At 47.2% G+C, this 18775-nt stretch overlaps 1 pseudogene; it reads left to right on the top strand.

Moving 5' to 3' along the window:
• The first annotated feature begins 11244 nt into the window (after nt 1-11244).
• Nucleotides 11245-12401, top strand: LOC138301723 (SPRY domain-containing protein 3 pseudogene; annotated as a pseudogene).
• Nucleotides 12402-18775: the final 6374 nt, after the last annotated feature.

Raw genomic sequence — 18775 nt, 5'->3', positions numbered from 1 at the left:
AATTTAAAGAACTTGTAAACTCCACATTAACGCAGCAATAACCCTTCGGAAGTGCTGTTTCATTAAGGTTTTATACTCCCTCTCTGCTTCAGAAGCCAAGACACGGCGTAGCTATAAGGCGTTCGGTGTGAGGAAGCGTGCAGTTAGTGCCAAGCACCGGTATCTGCATTACTGAAAGAAGAACAGTGAACATTCAGCCATAAAAGCGCACAAAGGGAATCTCACCTGCAAATAAAAACAGATATTTTCTGACTCAATAAAATAGATTTTTAATGGTTTGCACAAATTGCTAGCATGCACAAATGGGAGTACAGTCCCAAAACCCACAGTCAAAGCCCTATTTAATGTGTAGTAACTGGGATCATTTACATATTCAATTACTGCTCTGTACCTGAAGCAGATTTGGAAAACTGCTGGGCACAGCAGCCCATTATCGCTGGGGCAAGATTTGTTTGTGTGCGGGTGGGGTGGGTGGGGGTCAGGCGACGGAGTATCGCCTTTTTAAAGGTATCTTCACATAAAATCAACATTTTAAAAGAGACTTTCGATTAGTAATCTCGTTCCAATAGGACCACCATGTGACTTTTTGTAAGGACCACACCCGCCTCATCTTGCATGAATTTCATTTCGTTTCACCTACATCTCACTTACTGTCTTTGCACCAACGCTAGGCTTGCAGAACCTATTTGTTTGTCCTATTCAACTAGTGTTGTGAAGTGTTATTGGGCAACATGCTTAGCATGGTACACATCAATTTAACAGTGTTTTAAATGGAAACTTAGAAGTGCTAGTACTCACTATCCACAGAGCATGTTTGCTTCAGAGAAGTGCTAGCACTCTCTAATTAAGGAGCATATTTATGAGGGACTTGTGCCATGCTTGCACCACGCCACTTGGTACATGCACGGTGGAAAGCAATGTTATATGTTTGAAGCGACGCAAAACCACTTTGCATGGCTTTGAATGGCTTCAAAAATATGAAGTAAGGCAACACAGTGCTGCTGAGTTGCCTTACTCTGCACTAGGGAGGCATTCCATGGGCGCTGCATGGATATTCCCACGGTTTTTGACCATTGTAAACCTGGGAATAGGCCAAAATCCTACACCTCCCCAAGTGAGAGGTAATGAGGAGAAATATCTTTATTTCTCCTTATTTTTCTTTTTCCTATGCAGTACACAAAGAAAGAGGAAAAGGCTTTGCAGGATTGTTTTTGTGCAGGAAGGTGCCCCTTCCTTCCTGAAAACAATTCTGCATGCATTGCAGCCACCCTTACCCCATGGTACAAAGGTGCCTGCATTGGCACTAAACAGTCAAAAGGGCACCAGCGCAGGGGGAAAGGACAGAAATGTGCTGTATTGCATAAATATGGTGCATTCCGCTTTTCCCTGCAAAGCAGGGAAGCACAGCAAGGTGACTTGATGCACTGCCCTGCACTGCAAAGCCAATAAATCTGGGCCTATATGTATTGAACAAAAGTGCTTGCACTCCTCATTCAAATTAAAGAAGTGCAAGTACTCAGTACCATACAGTACATGCCCTTTTAAACCCTTCGCTGCTAAGCCTCCTCCCCTCGTGCTAAGCCTTTTTTTTTTTAGCTATTTAGGGTAGTTAGTGCATAGGGCCCCTGAACCTTTTGTCCACATAAGCAATCCGTGCCAAATTGGTATCCTTTTAGTCCAACTTCCGGGGGATTCTAAAGGTCCCCAATGTTTGTGAATTCCCTTGAAGGGTACCAAGAAATTAGTCAAAACCCAGTTAAATATTGGAAAATAAGTCCTGAAGAAGAACACATCTTTTTCCCCTGCAAATGGCAGTTACAAAAGGTTTGTCACAAGCAGTCAGGCTTAACCCGGAGGCAATGTGTAAAGCATTTGCACAACACACACAACACATGTGATGCAATATCCCCACCACAAAGGAAACACAACACCAGAATTTATGAAAATATACTGTATTGTACACAAGGCAATTATCAGACCAAACATCACATATCAGTACTATCCTGCTACCTTAGCAGTTGTCAGAACGTTACACATTAGTTACTCTGCAACCTAGCAGTAGTCACACATAACACACAGGTTACTCAGTATTCTGCAACATAAGCAGTAGTCAGGAAAACATGTTATTACAGCACTTGTCATAAAAATATCATTAAATGCCCATAGTAGGAACATTAGAAAACATATGGCAAGTTAGAAAAACATATTAGCAAGCATGTCCATAAAAGGAACATTTGCATACACATATGTAAAAACATCAAACGCAGGTAGGTAATATATGAATCAAACAAAACTCTGTAGAAAGAACTTTGGATTGCAACTATATTGGTCCTTTAAACAGTACCTGGTTCGATGAAGGCACCTCCAGTGCCTAGAAGGCGAACAATGGGGCCCCTGGCGCTCCTATGCGCAAAACGGGGGCCTCCCTTACACTCTGGGGTCAGAGGAGGGTGACATGCACCTCCTCTCTTTTATAGACAGGCCCCTCTGGGGACCGTGATTACTGGGTGTCCCCCAGGGCCTCAACCGGCCCTCACAAGGGGGGCCAAAGCCAGCAAAAAGAACTTAGGGCAGGAGGGGGGCACCACGCACCCTCTCCGGTTTAATGACAGGCCCCTCCCGGGACCCGCGATCTCTCGGGGCCACCCCGGGCCTCCACTGGCCCTTCCACCAAGGGGGGGCCACAATAATGCCCGTTTTACCTAACAGCAGAAAAGGAGCGTCCTGCTCCTAACGCAGAGGCCAGGGGGAAGGGGGCACTCCCATCGCCTTCCCCTGGTCCCGCCGTGAAGCCACAGGAAGATCTGACCCCTCCTGGGGCCCGAGCAGACACTCGCCTGCACCCAATGCGGTGCGCGAGTGTTCTTCCAGCTTCCCGGGCCGCTACGGTGACCTTATTTAAAGGGGCACAATGCAGCAAGGAGCCTACGAGCTCCCAAGGCTCCATAAGCGCGCTGCAATCAGCGCTATGGCAGCCACAACCACGGACAAGCACTCCTCATGAAGAAATGGATGCAGGGGTCAGGGGCCACAGCACCCTGCCCCTGGGGAGCAGAATCTTAAGACAAGGTCCTCAGGTGGAGGGCCCAGCTACAGGCCAGCACAAGGGAAAGGCAGCAAGTGGCAAGTCCTTCACAGTGACCAGGCAGGTCACAGGTCAGTACAGCAGCAGCAGTCCATGGCGGTTCCTGGTGAGTCCTTTCAGCCTTTGGTGTCCAGTTCCAAGATGATTCCAAGAGTCACCAAATTGTGGGGAAAATTCCCCTGTACTTATAGTCAGTTCTTACAGTGTTTTACAATGGTAGTGAGAGGAGGTTCCAGCTAGTTACAACTGGTTCAGGGAGTGCCCCCTCTCTCCTTTCAGCACAGGCTCCAAACATCAGTGGGGGGGTTAACGACCCTATTGTGTGAGGCCAGGGCACAGTCTTTACAAATGCAGGTGTACCCTGCCTCTCCCTTCTCTCAGCCCAGGAAGACTATTCAGTATGCAGATGCACCTCTGTGACACCTCCAACCTCCCTGTGTACAGGCTGTCTGAAAAGTATGCACAAAGCCCCAACTGTCACTCTGCCCAGACGTGGATTGGAGTCAAGTTGCAAAACACCAGAGTCATAAGCACAGATAAATGCGCACTTTCTAGAAGTGGCATTTCTATGATAGTTACACCCACACCATTAAGCAGCATTTATTATCAACATCACAACCATACCAAACACGCCTACGCTACCCCTCATAAATCAGACAATACCCCTTACACATAAGGCAGGGCATTTCTAATGCAATCCTATGAGAAGGCAGCACTCACAGCAGTGAGACACCAGTTAGGCTGTTTGTCACTACCAGGACAGGCCACGCAACTTGGCACATGTCCTGCCTTTCTACATACATGGCACACTGCCCATAGGGCTAGCTAGGGCGTGCCTTAGGGTTGACTTACATGTTGTAAAAGGGGAGTTCTGGGTCTGGCAAGTAAGTTTAGATGCCAGGTCCCTGTGGCAGAAAACTGCGCACACAGGCCCTGTGCTAGCAGGCCTGAGACAGGTTTGAAAGTCTACTTCAGTGGGTGGCGCAAGCAGCGCTGCAGGCCCACTAGTAGTATTTAATTTACAGGCCCTGGGTATAGAGATACCACTGTACAAGGGACTTATAGGTAAATTAAATATGCCAATTAGGTATAAGCCAATCATACCAACTTTAGATGGAAGAGCACCTGCACTTTAGCACTGGTCAGCAGTGATAAAGTGCTCAGAATCCTAGAGCCAACAGCGAGAGGTCAGAAAAACCAGGAGGAAGGAGGCAAAAAGACTGGAGATGATCCTGCGTAAGGCAAAAAGTCCAACAAAAAGGCAGACTAGAATCAGTAAAAAAAAATTCAACAAAAATGTTGGAATTTTACTGGGACTACCCCCTTTTTTCATATTTTTTGTGCTTTCAACCACCTTCCAGTTAGTGACAGAAATAGGTATGAAACCAATTGTGGGTTCCGGAAAGCTACACATTTCTAAAAAGACATAGGTGGTCATTATGAACTATGTGGTGTGGCCCACCACGCCGGCGGTGGCGGGAAAACCCGCCAGCCAGCATGGCGGGCCACACCGCCACATAAAGAACACCATGAAGGCCGCCACTGGCAGCACTCACTCACCGCCAGGCTGCCTCCATCAGGCAGCCTGGTGGCAGTTGGAATCATTATCCAACAGGGCAGCGGTGCTGCCCCTTAGATAATGATTCCTCAGCCTCCAGCCCTTTCCTGGCGGGTTTCCCTGCCAGGTAAAGGCTGGTGGAAGGGGTGCACCAGGGCACCCCTGGGGGCCCCTGCACTGCCCATGCACTTGGCATGGGCAGTGCAGTGGCCCCGGTGCAGTGCCCCATGATCTGCGCGACGGGTGCCGCTACACCTGCCGCACAGAGGCATTGGCGGCAGCTCCATGTGGACGGCTCAGTGTTTTGACACCAGCATGGACACGGTGGTTTCGACCGCCGTGTTCATAATGAGGGTCATAATTCTGAATTCAGCAAGGGGTAATTCGTGTAGCGGCTTCAAGGGTTTTCATTTGTGTATAGCTTTACATCTGTAACTTTTTCTAAGTATGACAGATTTTCAAAAGCAAAATACCATTAGGTCCGCTGGACCCTTTTGATTGCAGGGATATATAGGGCTTGAAGGTTCTCCAATAACCCAAGCAACCCTAGCAACCCAGCCAATGACTGAGCTGCACCTTGCAATAGATTTTCAATGTGTACCTGTTACAGAGCAAGCCATTTGGTAAAATCTCAAAAGTGAAAAATAGGTATAAAGGAGACTTGTGTATTTCCAAAATGGGCGTCAGTTTAGAAGCAGTGGTTATTTGCACATCTCTGAATTTGGGGGTACTCATACTATCATGTGAGTGACAGGGAATTTCTTAAGGTAATAAAATTCAGAGAAAAAGAAAATTGATAATAACACTTGTTCAACTACTTTGTGTTCCTCCAAGTCTCCTGATAAAAATGAAACCTCACTTGTGTGGGTAGGCCTAGTGCCCAGGACAGGAAACGCCTCAAAATGCAACATGGACACATCACATTTTTCAGCTGAAAACTGACTCATTTTTTACAATGCACCTAGCTGTGGATTTTGGGCTGTAGCTCAGCAGGCACCTAGGGAAACCTAGCAAACCTGTACACTTTTAAAAACTAAACACCTAGGGGTATCCAGGAAGTGCTGACTTGAGCAGCTCTCACCTCGCTTTTTATACCCAGACTCCCTCACAAATCTCAAACTTTGACTAAAAAACACATTTTCCTTGCATTTCTGTGTGGGAAAGTTGTAGAATCACCAGTCCAGTATGAATTTCCTTCCACCCAGCGTTCCTCCTGGACGCCCAATAAAAATGCTACCTTGCTTGTTTGGGTGGGCCAGGTGGCCACAACATGGCAGGGACCAAACATTATTGTGGTGATAATAATAACTATGGTAGGTGTGCTAATTGGTTGTGGGAAGTGAAGCCATGTAGGGAAACCTATCATCACCAGACATTTTTTAAAACTAGGCAACTGGAGGAGTCCAGGGAGGTGTGGGTTGCATGGATGCCCCAAAGTTTTAATCCCCAAAATGCCTCGCAAACATCACACATTTTCCTGGCATTCCTGTGACATAAACTACAGGGTTGTGCAGGGATCCACAAAATTCCTACCACCCAATGTTCCCCCACTTGTCCGGATGACAATATTACTAAACTTGTGTGCCCAGGCCTAGTGCCTGCGACAGGAATGGATCACACAAGAATCAACGGTACTCCTTGCAGGAGGACTGCACTCACACCTCCCTGGTCGCCACGGATGTCTAGTTTTCAGAAATGTCTTCTTTGGTAGGTTTCCTAGCTGGCCACCAAGCCCAGACACAAAAACACAGGTGCCCCCCTTGCAAAACTAGTTTGTTTTGTGATAGATAACATTGATGTGTCCACAATAGTTTTGGGCCCTTCCCTGTCATGGGTACTTGGCCCACCCACACAAGTAAGGTAGCATTTATACGGCAGCGCTGCGTGGTAGGAAATTTGAGCTGGCCAGGTCATCCTACAACTGTCCCACACAGAAATGTGAGGAAAACATATTTTTTTGTCAATGAATCAAATTTACAAGAACGTGTGGGTAATTAAACCTTGAAGGATCTACACAAAACATATTACATATTATTCCCTGAGTGACCAGTTTACAAAAAGATGTGCGGGCAGAAGGTATTCACTACAGGGAGAGTATGCAATGATAATAAAAAGCAAAAAAAACAGCAAAACTCTATTGCCCACCCATCCACTGGTCAATCACAGGCACACTGGTTGGATTTGGCACGAGGGTAAGTAAATGGTTCATACAAAAACTTTGTTCACCAATTACTTTATGAAATAAAATCCACAAAAGTCATTGTTAGTCATTGTTAATAATTTCAACATTAGATCAAAGAACCACTGACTTACAGCCCGTGAGCTGTAAAGTCACAGGAAGGCACCAACCGCTTTATGTCAATTCACACACCTTTCATGTGTTACACACAGAAAGCTACTCACACTGCCAGCTACAGGCCTGAAACGACACACCACTTACATTTACAAACAGCACCATTACAGGGCCCATCACTCTCAAATGCCAAGAGGTCTAAAACACCATCACACCCCCAAGCATCCAAATATCAGACAACTGCACACTGCCAACCAAGCACCAATCCATTTACACTTCCAGCCAAGCGCCAGTCCAAACACAACACCAGCCAAGTGCCAGTCCACACAATGGGAAAAAGCATTGCACATATCACAAGGCAGTAAAGAACATGCACAAATAAATACATTACATTGAAAAACAATCACACAAAAACTAAAGATTCCAACTTTAGTACAGTATTCATAACAATTATACAAACAGGCCAAGAATACACATTAGATGAAAAGATTACAAGATGAGTTGCTTACCAACCACAACTCCACATATACAGATCTGCCAAATCCACACCTTCAACCAGAATTCACCCACAAGACAAAGGAAACAGTTGGCTCTATAATAAAAAAGAAAAGAGAATTACAACAGAGATGAAAATGATAACAAAATATCAATCAAAAGACACTGATATTCCCCCAATAGGAGGCATGACAAAGGAAAAAAAGACATCACCAGAAGGAAGTAAACCTATGCCCAGAAGCTGATCCCCCAAGACATATATAACCTTATTCCCAGGTTACTCAATTGTTACCACCCACTCTGAGGCTTAACTACTCAAAAAACCCAAACAATATGGTCCCCAATGGGTGCACCCCTTGCCAAAGGGTCACTCCCCCAATTTCTAAATGTAAAATCCCTGCTCTCTAGTAGGTTTTGACCCCCTGGGGAACAGATTGGCTGAAAAAAGGCCAATTAGCCCCACAGGGGGGACCAAAGCACAGATAAAAAATAATGGTCCCCCAGAGAAGTGAACCTTGCCCAAGAGGTTGCTCCCCACAATTACTAAATGTAATATCCCCGATGTCTACTTGGGTTTCGACCCTCGTGGGGCGGGGGAGAACAGTTGAAAAAGGGCCAAACCAGCACCAGGGGGAGTCAAAGAATGTATAAAATAAATTGCTTCCCAGGGGAGCGTCCTTGCCCAAGGGGTCGCTTCCCGCAAATCCTAACTGTATAATCCCTGGTGTCTAGTAGTTTTAAACCCCTCCCCAGAGGGCATATTGTCCAAAAATGGACCAATTTACCCCAGAGGGGGCTGAAAGACAGGTAAAATATATTGCCAGCTAGCGGGAGAAACCCACCCTACAATTACTAATAGGATTGTTATGAGTTTGGCGGTCCCTCCGCAAGATTGCTAAACTCACAAGGAGGATGCCACTGCCATGGCAATGACGTCCCCACCATGTGTATTACAGTGTTCCTGCTGGGCTGACTGACGGGAACATTGCAATACACATTCCCACAGGTCATTTCAGTGGGAACCGTGCTACAATATAAGAATCAGCTCCATTAAGGGAGCTGAGTCCTATATTGTAGTACAGAGGGCACCATCCAGATCCCTCAGAATGCTTACTGTCTGAAAAGCGTACAGTGCGCATTCCGTCGGAGCTGGGCAGGGGGGCCCCTGCACAGGCTTTCCACCAGCCTTTTCAGGGCGGGGTCCCCACCATGAAAAAGCTGTCTGAAAGTGGGGTTGTAATCAGCTAGGGGGTGTTGAGCTCAGTGCTGCCATGGCTAATTGCAAGGCCAACCGCCATCGCCCCATTGGGATCTGTGATCCTGGCGGGGATAGAGGTCTTTAGGTGGCACCGCCTGCTTCAGTTGTAATTGAGCAGTTGGACTGCCCAGAGTGCGTTCGTCTGACTGTCAATGCAAATGTGGCAGTCTTAGAACCGCCACACTCATAATGAGGCATAGGTGTATAATCCCTGGTGTCTAGTGGATTTTGACCCTCCCAGGGTGCATAATGGCTGGAAAAAGGCCAAACTAGCCCCCAGGGGTGCTGAGACACAGATAAAATATAATGGGCCATATTTATACTTTTTGACGCAAAACTGCGCTAACTCAGTTTTGCGTCAAAAATATTAGCGCCGGCTAACGCCATTCTGAATTTCCATGCGGGTGCCGTATTTAATCAATGACGTTAGCCGGCGTTAGCCGCCGGCGCTGCCTGGTGTGCGTGGAAAAAAACGACGTACACCAGGCAGCGCCGGCGTAGGGGGATATGGAGCTTGGGCGCCCAAAAATGGGGCAAGTCAGGCTGAGGCAAATTTTTCGCCTCAACCCGATTTGCGCCATTTGTTTCGACTCCCAACCCCCATAGAAATGACTCCTGTCTTAGCAAAGACAGGAGTCATGCCCCCTTGCCCAATGACCATGCCCAGGGGACTTCTGTCCCCTGGGCATGGTCATTGGGCATAGTGGCATGTAGGGGGGCACAAATCAGGCCCCCCTATGCCACAAAAAAATAATAATAATACTTACCGGAACTTACCTTAATGTCCCTGGGATGGGTCCCTCCAGCCTTGGGTGTCCTCCTGGGGTGGTCAAGGGTGACAGGGGGTGTCCCTGGGGGCATGGGAGGGCACCTTTGGCCTCCTTCCGAGCCCACAGGTCCCTTAACGCCTGCCTTGTCCAGGCGCTAAAAAACGGCGCAAAAGCGTCCGTACGTCATTTTTTTTGACCCGCTCACTCCCGGGCGTGAATTTTGCCCGGGAGTGTAAATACGGCGCACATGCCTCTGAGTCAATCTTTTAGACGGGAACGCCTACCTTGCATCTCATTAACGCAAAGTAGGTGTCCACGCTAAAAAATGACGCAAACTCCATGGACTTTGGCGCTAGACGCGTCTAACGCCAAAGTATAAATATGGAGTTAGTTTTGCGTCGGATTTGCGTAAAAAAAAACGACGCAATTCCGGCGCAAACAGAGTATAAATATGCCCCAATGGGTCCTCAGAAGAGGCAACCCTTGCCCAAGAGGTCACTTCCCGCAATTCTTAAATATTCGTCCGTGGCATCTAGAGGGTTTCGACTTCTTCTGGTGGACAGATCAGCCAAAGAAATGGTTGAACTAGCCCCCGGGGTCGGGGGACAAAACACGGAAGACCCTTGTCTAAGGGGTCATTCCCCAAACATCCAAAAACAAAAACCCTGGTGATCTAGTGGATAGGATTCCTGCTGCATGATCACAGCCCTTCTGGTAATTGTGGAGAAACAATCCACTCCAAACAGGCACCATGGAAAGGAAACTCTGGGGCATATTTATGCTCTGTTTGCGCCGGAATTGCGTCGTTTTTTTTTACACCCCCTGTCACCCTTGCCCACCCCAGGAGGACACCCAAGGCTGGAGGGACCCATCCCAGGGACATTAAGGTAAGTTCCGGTAAGTATTTTTTAATATTTTTTTTGTGGCATAGGGGGGCCTGATTTGTGCCCCCCTACATGCCACTATGCCCAATGACCATGCCCAGGGGACAGAAGTCCCCTGGGCATGGCCATTGGGCAAGGGGTCATGACTCCTGTCTTTGCTAAGACAGGAGTCATTTCTATGGGGGTTGGGAGTCGAAAAAAATGGCGCAAATCGGGTTGAGGCGAAAAATTTGCCTCAGCCTGACTTGCCCCATTTTTTGGCACCCAAGCTCCATATCCCCCTACGCCGGCGCTGCCTGGTGTACGTCGTTTTTTTCCACGCACACCAGGCAGCGCCGGCGGCTAACGCCGGCTAACGTCATTGATTAAATATGGCGCCCGCATGGCGCTTCAGAATGGCGTTAGCCGGCGCTAATTTTTTTAACGCAAAACTGCGTTAGCGCAGTTTTGCGTCAAAAAGTATAAATATGGCCCTCTGTCCTTTCACCCAGTGTCTGTTTTTTTTTTAAAACAACTCCTCGGGGAGGAGAACTCACATTCAGGAGTTCCTTTTTCCAGATGCGCTGGAAGCAAATTGCTTCCAGTGCATCCTCAGCCTGCTCTGATGGTGTTGGCATGATCACCATTACCAGATCAGCAAGAGGGGTGTTGGGGTGACAGTGGAAGCATTTCCGCTGCCATTCCTGGTGGGAGAGTTTTAAAGGGCACCAGCACTTCCCCCGTGGGTGGGTTACACACTCCCACTGCAGCATCGTATGGCTACGAGCCAATGGACACATGCAAGAGGTTAAAGCACTGCAGTTAAATAAATAAATGTTCTTGTCATGCTCTGCTGCACAATACGTGCAAGTGAAAGTTGTGTGGAGTGACCACAGGCAGCTCCCACCTTTGTGAATAAATGATGGCACAGGCTATTAGATACTAGGAAAGATTCAAGCACATCTCAATTGATGATGACACACCAAGCTACCATGGGAATTCTGGAGAAGTTGGCTGCTATGTCACCCCTCGCCCATTAACAAAGGACATTAATTACTTTGAGTTGTCTACTGTGGATAGCAGTGTGAAAGGAACCATTGTAGTTGGACTGGTATGCCAGTACTACTGTTTGGACTACCAGCCAAGATGGCTGCCCTATTGAATTGCTCACCATGCGGATGATGACAAGCTTTGCAACGGGGGAGTCAAAGGTCGACAGCTTGGTACCAAATGTAGTTTAGGTTACCATATTGAGTCCTTTGACATCCAGACTGCACAAATCTTCTTCACCAAGAATGGGAAAAAGGGTTACTCCTACCATAATGCCCTTGTCACCAGATGGTCTGTTCCCTGCTGTGGCAATACACTCACTAGTTGAGGAGGCTAGAATTCACTTGAATGCCGAGCTAGGCAATGAAGACGTTAACAGTATCATGGTGGTATCCTGCCTTGGGGATGAATGGAGCGACTGCATGACATGAATGTTAGTGGCACGCTCAACGAGTGTGTAGGAAAACGCAAGAGTAAAGTCGATGATGGCCTTGTCCAGGGGTGGCACCCACTCAGCAAGAGAAGGCATTACATTGAGGTGGAGTTTGTGGACCCTGGAGAGAATTGCTACATAGTACTTGGCTTTGCCAGAAGGACTACCCAAAGGACAGGTATTTGGGATGAAGTAGGGGTGCAGTGGCGTACCATGCAGATGATTGAAAGATCTTTCATGGCAGTGGAGTGGAAGATCACTTTGGGCCTTGATGATACAAGGGTGACATAATGGGGTGTGGCATCATGTTTCCAAGAGATTACATTCTCGACAGTGAAGATGACAGTGATGACAGCTGTGATACAATGGAAAACAAACTTAAAGTCAGAGGAGTCTGCAATTTTATGTATCTCCATCAGGAGCAAGAAGAGGAGGAGGAGGAAGAAGATGGGGAGGAGCTAGACCAAGAACATGATGGGAAGAATGTTGTGATCTTCTTCACACAAAATGGGAAGTTTATTGTTAAGAAAGATATAATTGGTATGACGAGCAGTGAGGAGAAATTGAAAGTGGACCTCCATCCCCTCAGCGGTTAGAAGGAGCCAATCACATGAAGCCATTACCCTAGTTCTGTGTTTTGTTGGTCAGTTCATCCCCCATTCCCAGCCACATGTTGCCTCATGGTGACCTCTGAAGCAGTGTCCTGTGAAGAAGTCCTGCTGCTTCAATATCTGGTGGTTTGCACATCTTGGAAGACAGGTGTTCCTTGAAAATTACCAAATGCCTCATACAGACCACAACCTCAGGGCTCCAAGTGTCATCTTGAGGGTGGTTCTGAGTCCCACCGCTCCAGCTCAATACTTTTCTTTCTTGCCTCTATTATTAAATGACCATCTAGTCTTTGCACAGTGATGGCAGAAGCAGGATTGGGGTGCATTATGAATGACGAATACCAGAATATCAACTTTAGCTGCTCCATCTTGAAAACTGCTCACAGCTGTTTTTCAGTAGCTGCTGTTACATTGGACTTCAAGCAGCCACTAGAGACTCCGAATGGTCTCACTTCTGTGTCGAGTTCCCTGAAGAGTTGAACAGCACCAAAACTGCAATAAACAATGGGCAGAACTGCATGTATTGTCCATGAATGTAATCTGTTTACGTTGGGAAGAAGATGGAGGATTCCGTTGGTCAAGAGTAGTGTCTGCCTTCTGAACAGTTAATGGTAATAAAAAGCAATGTGATGCCATCTAAATCATTTGTCCATTTCTGTGCCACATATCCATATGTCCTAAGCTCCATCCTTTAAAAAACATAGGATTCTATATTTTCAACAAACCCATTCACTTTTTCCTACAGTGGACCTTACTGTTCACTCATTTCCACATGAAGCGGAAACGTGCCTGCTATTTCCGGCACTTTGATCTTTGATCAATCATGAGCCATAGCTTATGATTGGTGTTAGCCATCCCACCCTCCCTCCCCTCATCAAAGTCTCTCTTGTATCTGCAGGATGTTCATTGACTTCTGTTCATTTGGAACTTCTACGTGGAAAGCAAGATGAATATTGTGTCGTGCATTTTCAGAGTGCTTCTGACCACCATCTCCTTGAGTTCTAAAGGATGTGTTTTTAGGGACTGAATATAAAAAATGGACCAATCATAAAAAGCCAAAAATTCTGCTACTTTATCCACAGTTTGAATGGGATGAATGTCATTTGTAGGCAGTGCATAAAAGTGTCTGCCAGTTGTCAAACGTGGAATTTCAAAGAAGGAAATTTTTGGAAGCACCAATTCCTTTCCATACATTTCCCCCTGCCTCTGTCGCCATTCCAAGTAGCAATGTGCACTGTCATGAAACATATACATATAAAATAAAACTGTATGTATATAATCTGGAGATGTTTATGCACATTCAATAAATGTGATCTAATGTTTAGGTAGTGGCAGATCGCCTTAACTGAGGTGGCCAAAGAGCCTGCATTCTCTTACCCAGAAGGTCACTTCCAGTTTTGGGTGAGGCCCTTTGGATTAAGAACGCATCTGCCACCTTTCAGAGGTTGGTCAACCAGGTCCTGGCTAGATTGAAGAACTTTGGAGCCACCTACTTAGATTTCACTTTGATCTTCAGCTCCATCTCTACCTGGAAGGACCACTTGGGCCATCTCAAAACATGCTTCAGTCTCTGCAGAGAGCAGCTCTGACTATCAAGGCCATTATGTGCCAGATAGGACATGGTTCAGTGATCTACTTGGGTCACCAAATGGGAGGAGACATGGTACAGCCCCTCAAGGCCAACATTCAGACCATTCTGTTTTGGGAACCGCACAAGACCCAGACAGAGGTGAGGGCCTTCCCTAGCCTCACTGGGTACTACAAGAGATTTGTCAAGAGGAAAGGCACTGTTGTTGCTTCCGTGACAGAGCTGTCTTTGAAGAAGCAGCTCAGACAAGTGATCTGAACAGAGGGTTGGCAGATTGCGTTTGACACTATGAAAAAGGTCCTGTGCACATCATCCATCCTCAAGGCCCCTGATTTCTCCCAGGAATTCATTATGCAGACATATGTTTCAAAGCATTAGATGGGGTAGGCTCTCACAGCTAAACGAAGAATGCCTAGATCAACCAGTAGCGTTCATTAGCAGGATGTTACTTCCCAGGGAAAAGAGGTGGAGTGCAATGGAAAGGGAAGCATTTGCAGGGATCTGTGCACTGAAGTTGTTGAGACCATTTATGTTTAGGGCTCACTTCCAGGTTTAGACAGACCACAGGCCAGTCATATAGCTAATGCAGATGAGGGGTGATCATCCCAAACTGTTGTTGGGCTTCATCCCCTTGCAGGAATTGGACTTTACAGTGGAGCATCACCCTAGAGCTGACCACACCAATACTGATGGTCTCCCCAGGTTCATCTGCCATAATGGTGAGACCTCACATAAGGGCGGGTAGTTCTCCATGCTTGGAGCTGGGGGGACACATCTTCAACATGACATCCTTGGTGTGGTTTTCTTCCAGCTTTTTGTGTTCCAGACTCCTATTTTTGCTGACTTAATTTTTGATTGCTTTAGGACTCTGCGAACGTTACTACTTGCTGAACAGTGCTAAAGTGGTTGTGCTCTCGCCTGTAAACATGGTAACATTGGCTTGCACCCAGTTGGCATTTTGAATTTACTTGTAAGTCCCTAGTGAAATGGTACTACATGCCCCAGGGCCTGTAAATTGATTTATACTAGTGGGCTTGCAGCATTCTTGTGCCACTCAATTCAGTAGCCCTAAATACATGTCTCAGTCTTACCATTGCAGCATATGTGTCGGGCCTGCAAACTTGGATGTACTTCAGTAAAGAACTCTTAAGCCAATCATCTGCCTTTGCAGGGACCAATGTTTGTTGTAACCCCATAAGAATGGCTGACAGATACCAATGCTTGTTTTCAAAGACCAAAGCTTGTTGGAACCAATGGTTGTTTAGGACACATGGGGGCATATTTATACTCCGTTTGTGCCGGAATTGCGTCGTTTTTTTTGACGCAATTCCGACGCCAAACTAACTCCATATTTATACTTTGGCATTAGACGCGTCTAGTGCCAAAGTCCATGGAGTTTGCGTCATTTTTTTGCGTGGACACCTACTTTGCGTTAATTATATGCAAGGTAGGCGTTCCCGTCTAAAAAATTGACTCCGAGGCATGTGCGCCGTGTTTACACTCCCGGGCAAAATTCACGCCCGGGAGTGGGCGGGTCAAAAAAAATGACGTACGCCCGCTTTTGCGCCGTTTTTTAGCGCCTGGAAAAGGCAGGCGTTAAGGGACCTGTGGGCTCGGAAGGAGCCCAGAGGTGCCCTCCCATGCCCCCAGGGACACCCCATGTCACCCTTGCCCACCCCAGCAGGACACCCAAGGCTGGAGGGACCCATCCCAGGGACATTAAGGTAAGTTCAGGTAAGTATAATTTTTTTTTTTTTTTGTGGCATAGGGGGGCCTGATTTGTGCCCCCCTACATGCCACTATGCCCAATGACCATGCCCAGGGGACAGAAGTCCCCTGGGCATGGCCATTGGGCAAGGGGGCATGACTCCTGTCTTTGCTAAGACAGGAGTCATGTCAATGGGGGTTGGGAGTAAAAAAAAAATGGCGCAAATCGGGTTGCGGCGCAAATTTTGCCTCAGCCTGACTTGCCCCATTTTTTGGCGCCCAAGCTCCATTTTCCCCTACGCCGGCGCTGCCTGGTGTACGTCATTTTTTTTAACGCACACCAGACAGCGCCGGCGGCTAACGCCGGCTAACGTCATTCAATAAATACGGCGCCCGCATGGCGCTTCAGAATGGCGTTAGCCGGCGCTAATTCTTTTGACGCAAAACTGCGTTAGCGCAGTTTTGCGTCAAAAAGTATAAATATGGCCCATGTTGCTCAAGCCTCAAGCATCTCCATGTCTCAGACTGGGTGTGGCTCATTATGACTCAGAATGGATGTGACTAGATGCAGCGGGTATTTAAACCACACCCGGACAAAGTGAATTGCTTGCTATTAAGGTCACTGGCTGCAGAGACGGATCCTCTTCTTCTCCACGTTTGATCTTCATGTTCAGTCCTGGATGCCACTTTTGGGGAGTTGAAGAGATCAAGAAAATTGACTACTAAAAAGGCGGTAAGCACTGTGCGTGCTCAAAAATCATTTATTCATGAAAACTTGACAATTGCTGACTTGATATTCAAAAGTCGGATGTTTTGAAGCGATGTGCATAAGAAGACACCTCATTGGCTTTAAAGGTCACTAGGACGCTCACCACTAGTCACGTACTAACGTTTATCGTTGTTGCTTGCTATCTATAGCAATACAAAAATTATTTTATGCAATTATCATAAAAACTGTGTATAGTGCATAGGTTTGTCATCTCTAAGTTTTTGTTTCACAATTTTTTATTGAAAGTTGTAAACACGAAAACAGAGTTATGCGTGTTGTTTGACATTACACAAGAGCAAAATAAAAGAGCATAACAAAGAAGCAGAACAGCTACCCTCCTCCAAAAGCGAAATGCCCAGAACGTGGACAGTAGTCTGAACCTCAGTAAGACCTGCAGTGTCACACTGTCATAAAAACTGAACAGTAGGAGCGAACATCTTTAGGAGTATGAGTGGGGTCTACAGTTTTTGCCGGCAGTAGCGAAATCCAGGTAGCAGTAGGTGGCAATGCCGGCCATAGGCTGAGCTCAAGACCAAAACTCATAGGGACCATATGTCCAATGGATAACGTGTTTGCTCTCCTGATGGGAAAGATGATGGGACTCAATAACAGTTCCAGTTTCAGAGCCCCGTGCACAGGTGTAACGCAGCTATGTGTGGTAACAGAACGAAGGGAGGATGGAGGTGTCAGAGGAGAAATATCAAACACTGTGGGCTAATGCCGTATAGTAGAGACAGAGGGGAGAGTTGTGTATTCAGGAGGTAAAGAGAAAGATATAGAGAAGGGGGAGAATAAATGGGAAAAGCAAGGAAAGGAAAGGTATAGAGGGAAGGGATGGAAAGAGAGAGAGAGAGAGGGAAGGAGATGAGGAGAAAGTTAGGCAGGAAGGAGGATCCAGAAAGAAGAAGGGATAGAGAGAAATAATATGTGGATGAGGGGGGGCCAGAGGGAGAGAAGGAAGGAGAGAGAAAGAGAAAGGGTGAGCAAGCGAGTATGACCGGCACAGGGGGTGGGGGAGAGTGGGAGGGAGGGAAGGCGGGAGGTGGAGAGGAAATGAAAAGAGGAGGGGAAGATGTAATTATTCGCTAGTCGGAGAAAGGGGGCCCATGTTTACAGGAATATCTCTGTACTGCCCTGTAGGGTGTAAATGATGCATTCATGGGCAGAGGTTTGAAAGATTGCCGAAAGCCATTCATCATGGGAGGGGGGCACTGCCGCCCGCCAGTGTCAAAGAACACAAAGGGGCATATTTATACTCCGTCTTCGCCGAATGTGCGTCAAACATTTTGACGCTCATTCAGTGCAAACCTTGCCCCATATTTAAACTTTGACACCCGAGCCTGTGGACATCAAAATTCCGCCGTGTGCGTAATTTTTTGGATGCGGCAACCCGCCTTGCGTTAATCATATGCAAGGTAGGCATTCCCGTCCAAAAAATTGTTTAAACGGCTGTGCGTCGTATTTATGCTTTTGGGCAAAAATGACGCACGGCCGGGAGGCGGAGCCGGAAAATGACGCACATCCCGATTTGCGTCAAAATGTAACGCCTGGGTCAGGGCAGGCATTAAAATGGGGCAAACACACCTGTATTTAATCAGAACACACAGAAGCAACAGCAGAGCAGCAGAGCAGCAAAAGGGAGACATGGAGGTGCTTCTCATCCAGCGTGCATGCAGACGCAGAGCCCAGAAACAACAACAGCAGCTACCACAACACCAGCAGGGACCCCAAAGGCAGCGCAGAAGGCAGGAGAGAATATTCCGCACCAGAACAACCCTTCATGGCCTCATGGAACATGACATCATACAGAGGTACAGGTTGAACTGGCAGGCCATTCAGCAGCTACTGCGAAACATTGAGCCACAGTTGGCACCCACCTTGCTGACACCCCGCACCATCCCACCAGAAACCAAGCTGCTTACCGTACTTCACATGCTGGCAAGTGGCTCTTTTCAAACAACTGGTGCCCTGGTTGCCGGAATATCACAGCCATCATCCTCTGCCTTTTTGCCCAAAGTACTGGATGCCATCATTGGACTCACACCCCGCCACATCTGCTTCCCAAACACACAGCAGAAGCAGCAGGAGACAAAACATGGGTTTTACCTCATTAATGGATTCCCACACGTCCTTGGTGCCATCGACTGCACACTTGTATGCCTTGTGCCACCTGCTGCAACTGAACACCTCTACCGCAACAGGAAGCACACACATTCCATCAACGTGCAGGCCATTGTCGATCACCAAGGATTGATCACCAACATCGTGGCAAAATATCCTGGAAGTTCATCTTCC

The sequence above is a fragment of the Pleurodeles waltl genome, chromosome 6, assembly GCF_031143425.1.
Source record: "Pleurodeles waltl isolate 20211129_DDA chromosome 6, aPleWal1.hap1.20221129, whole genome shotgun sequence".
NCBI lineage: Eukaryota > Metazoa > Chordata > Amphibia > Caudata > Salamandridae > Pleurodeles > Pleurodeles waltl.
Note: the sequence above shows the minus strand (reverse complement) of the source record. Positions and strands in the feature narration are given on the sequence as shown.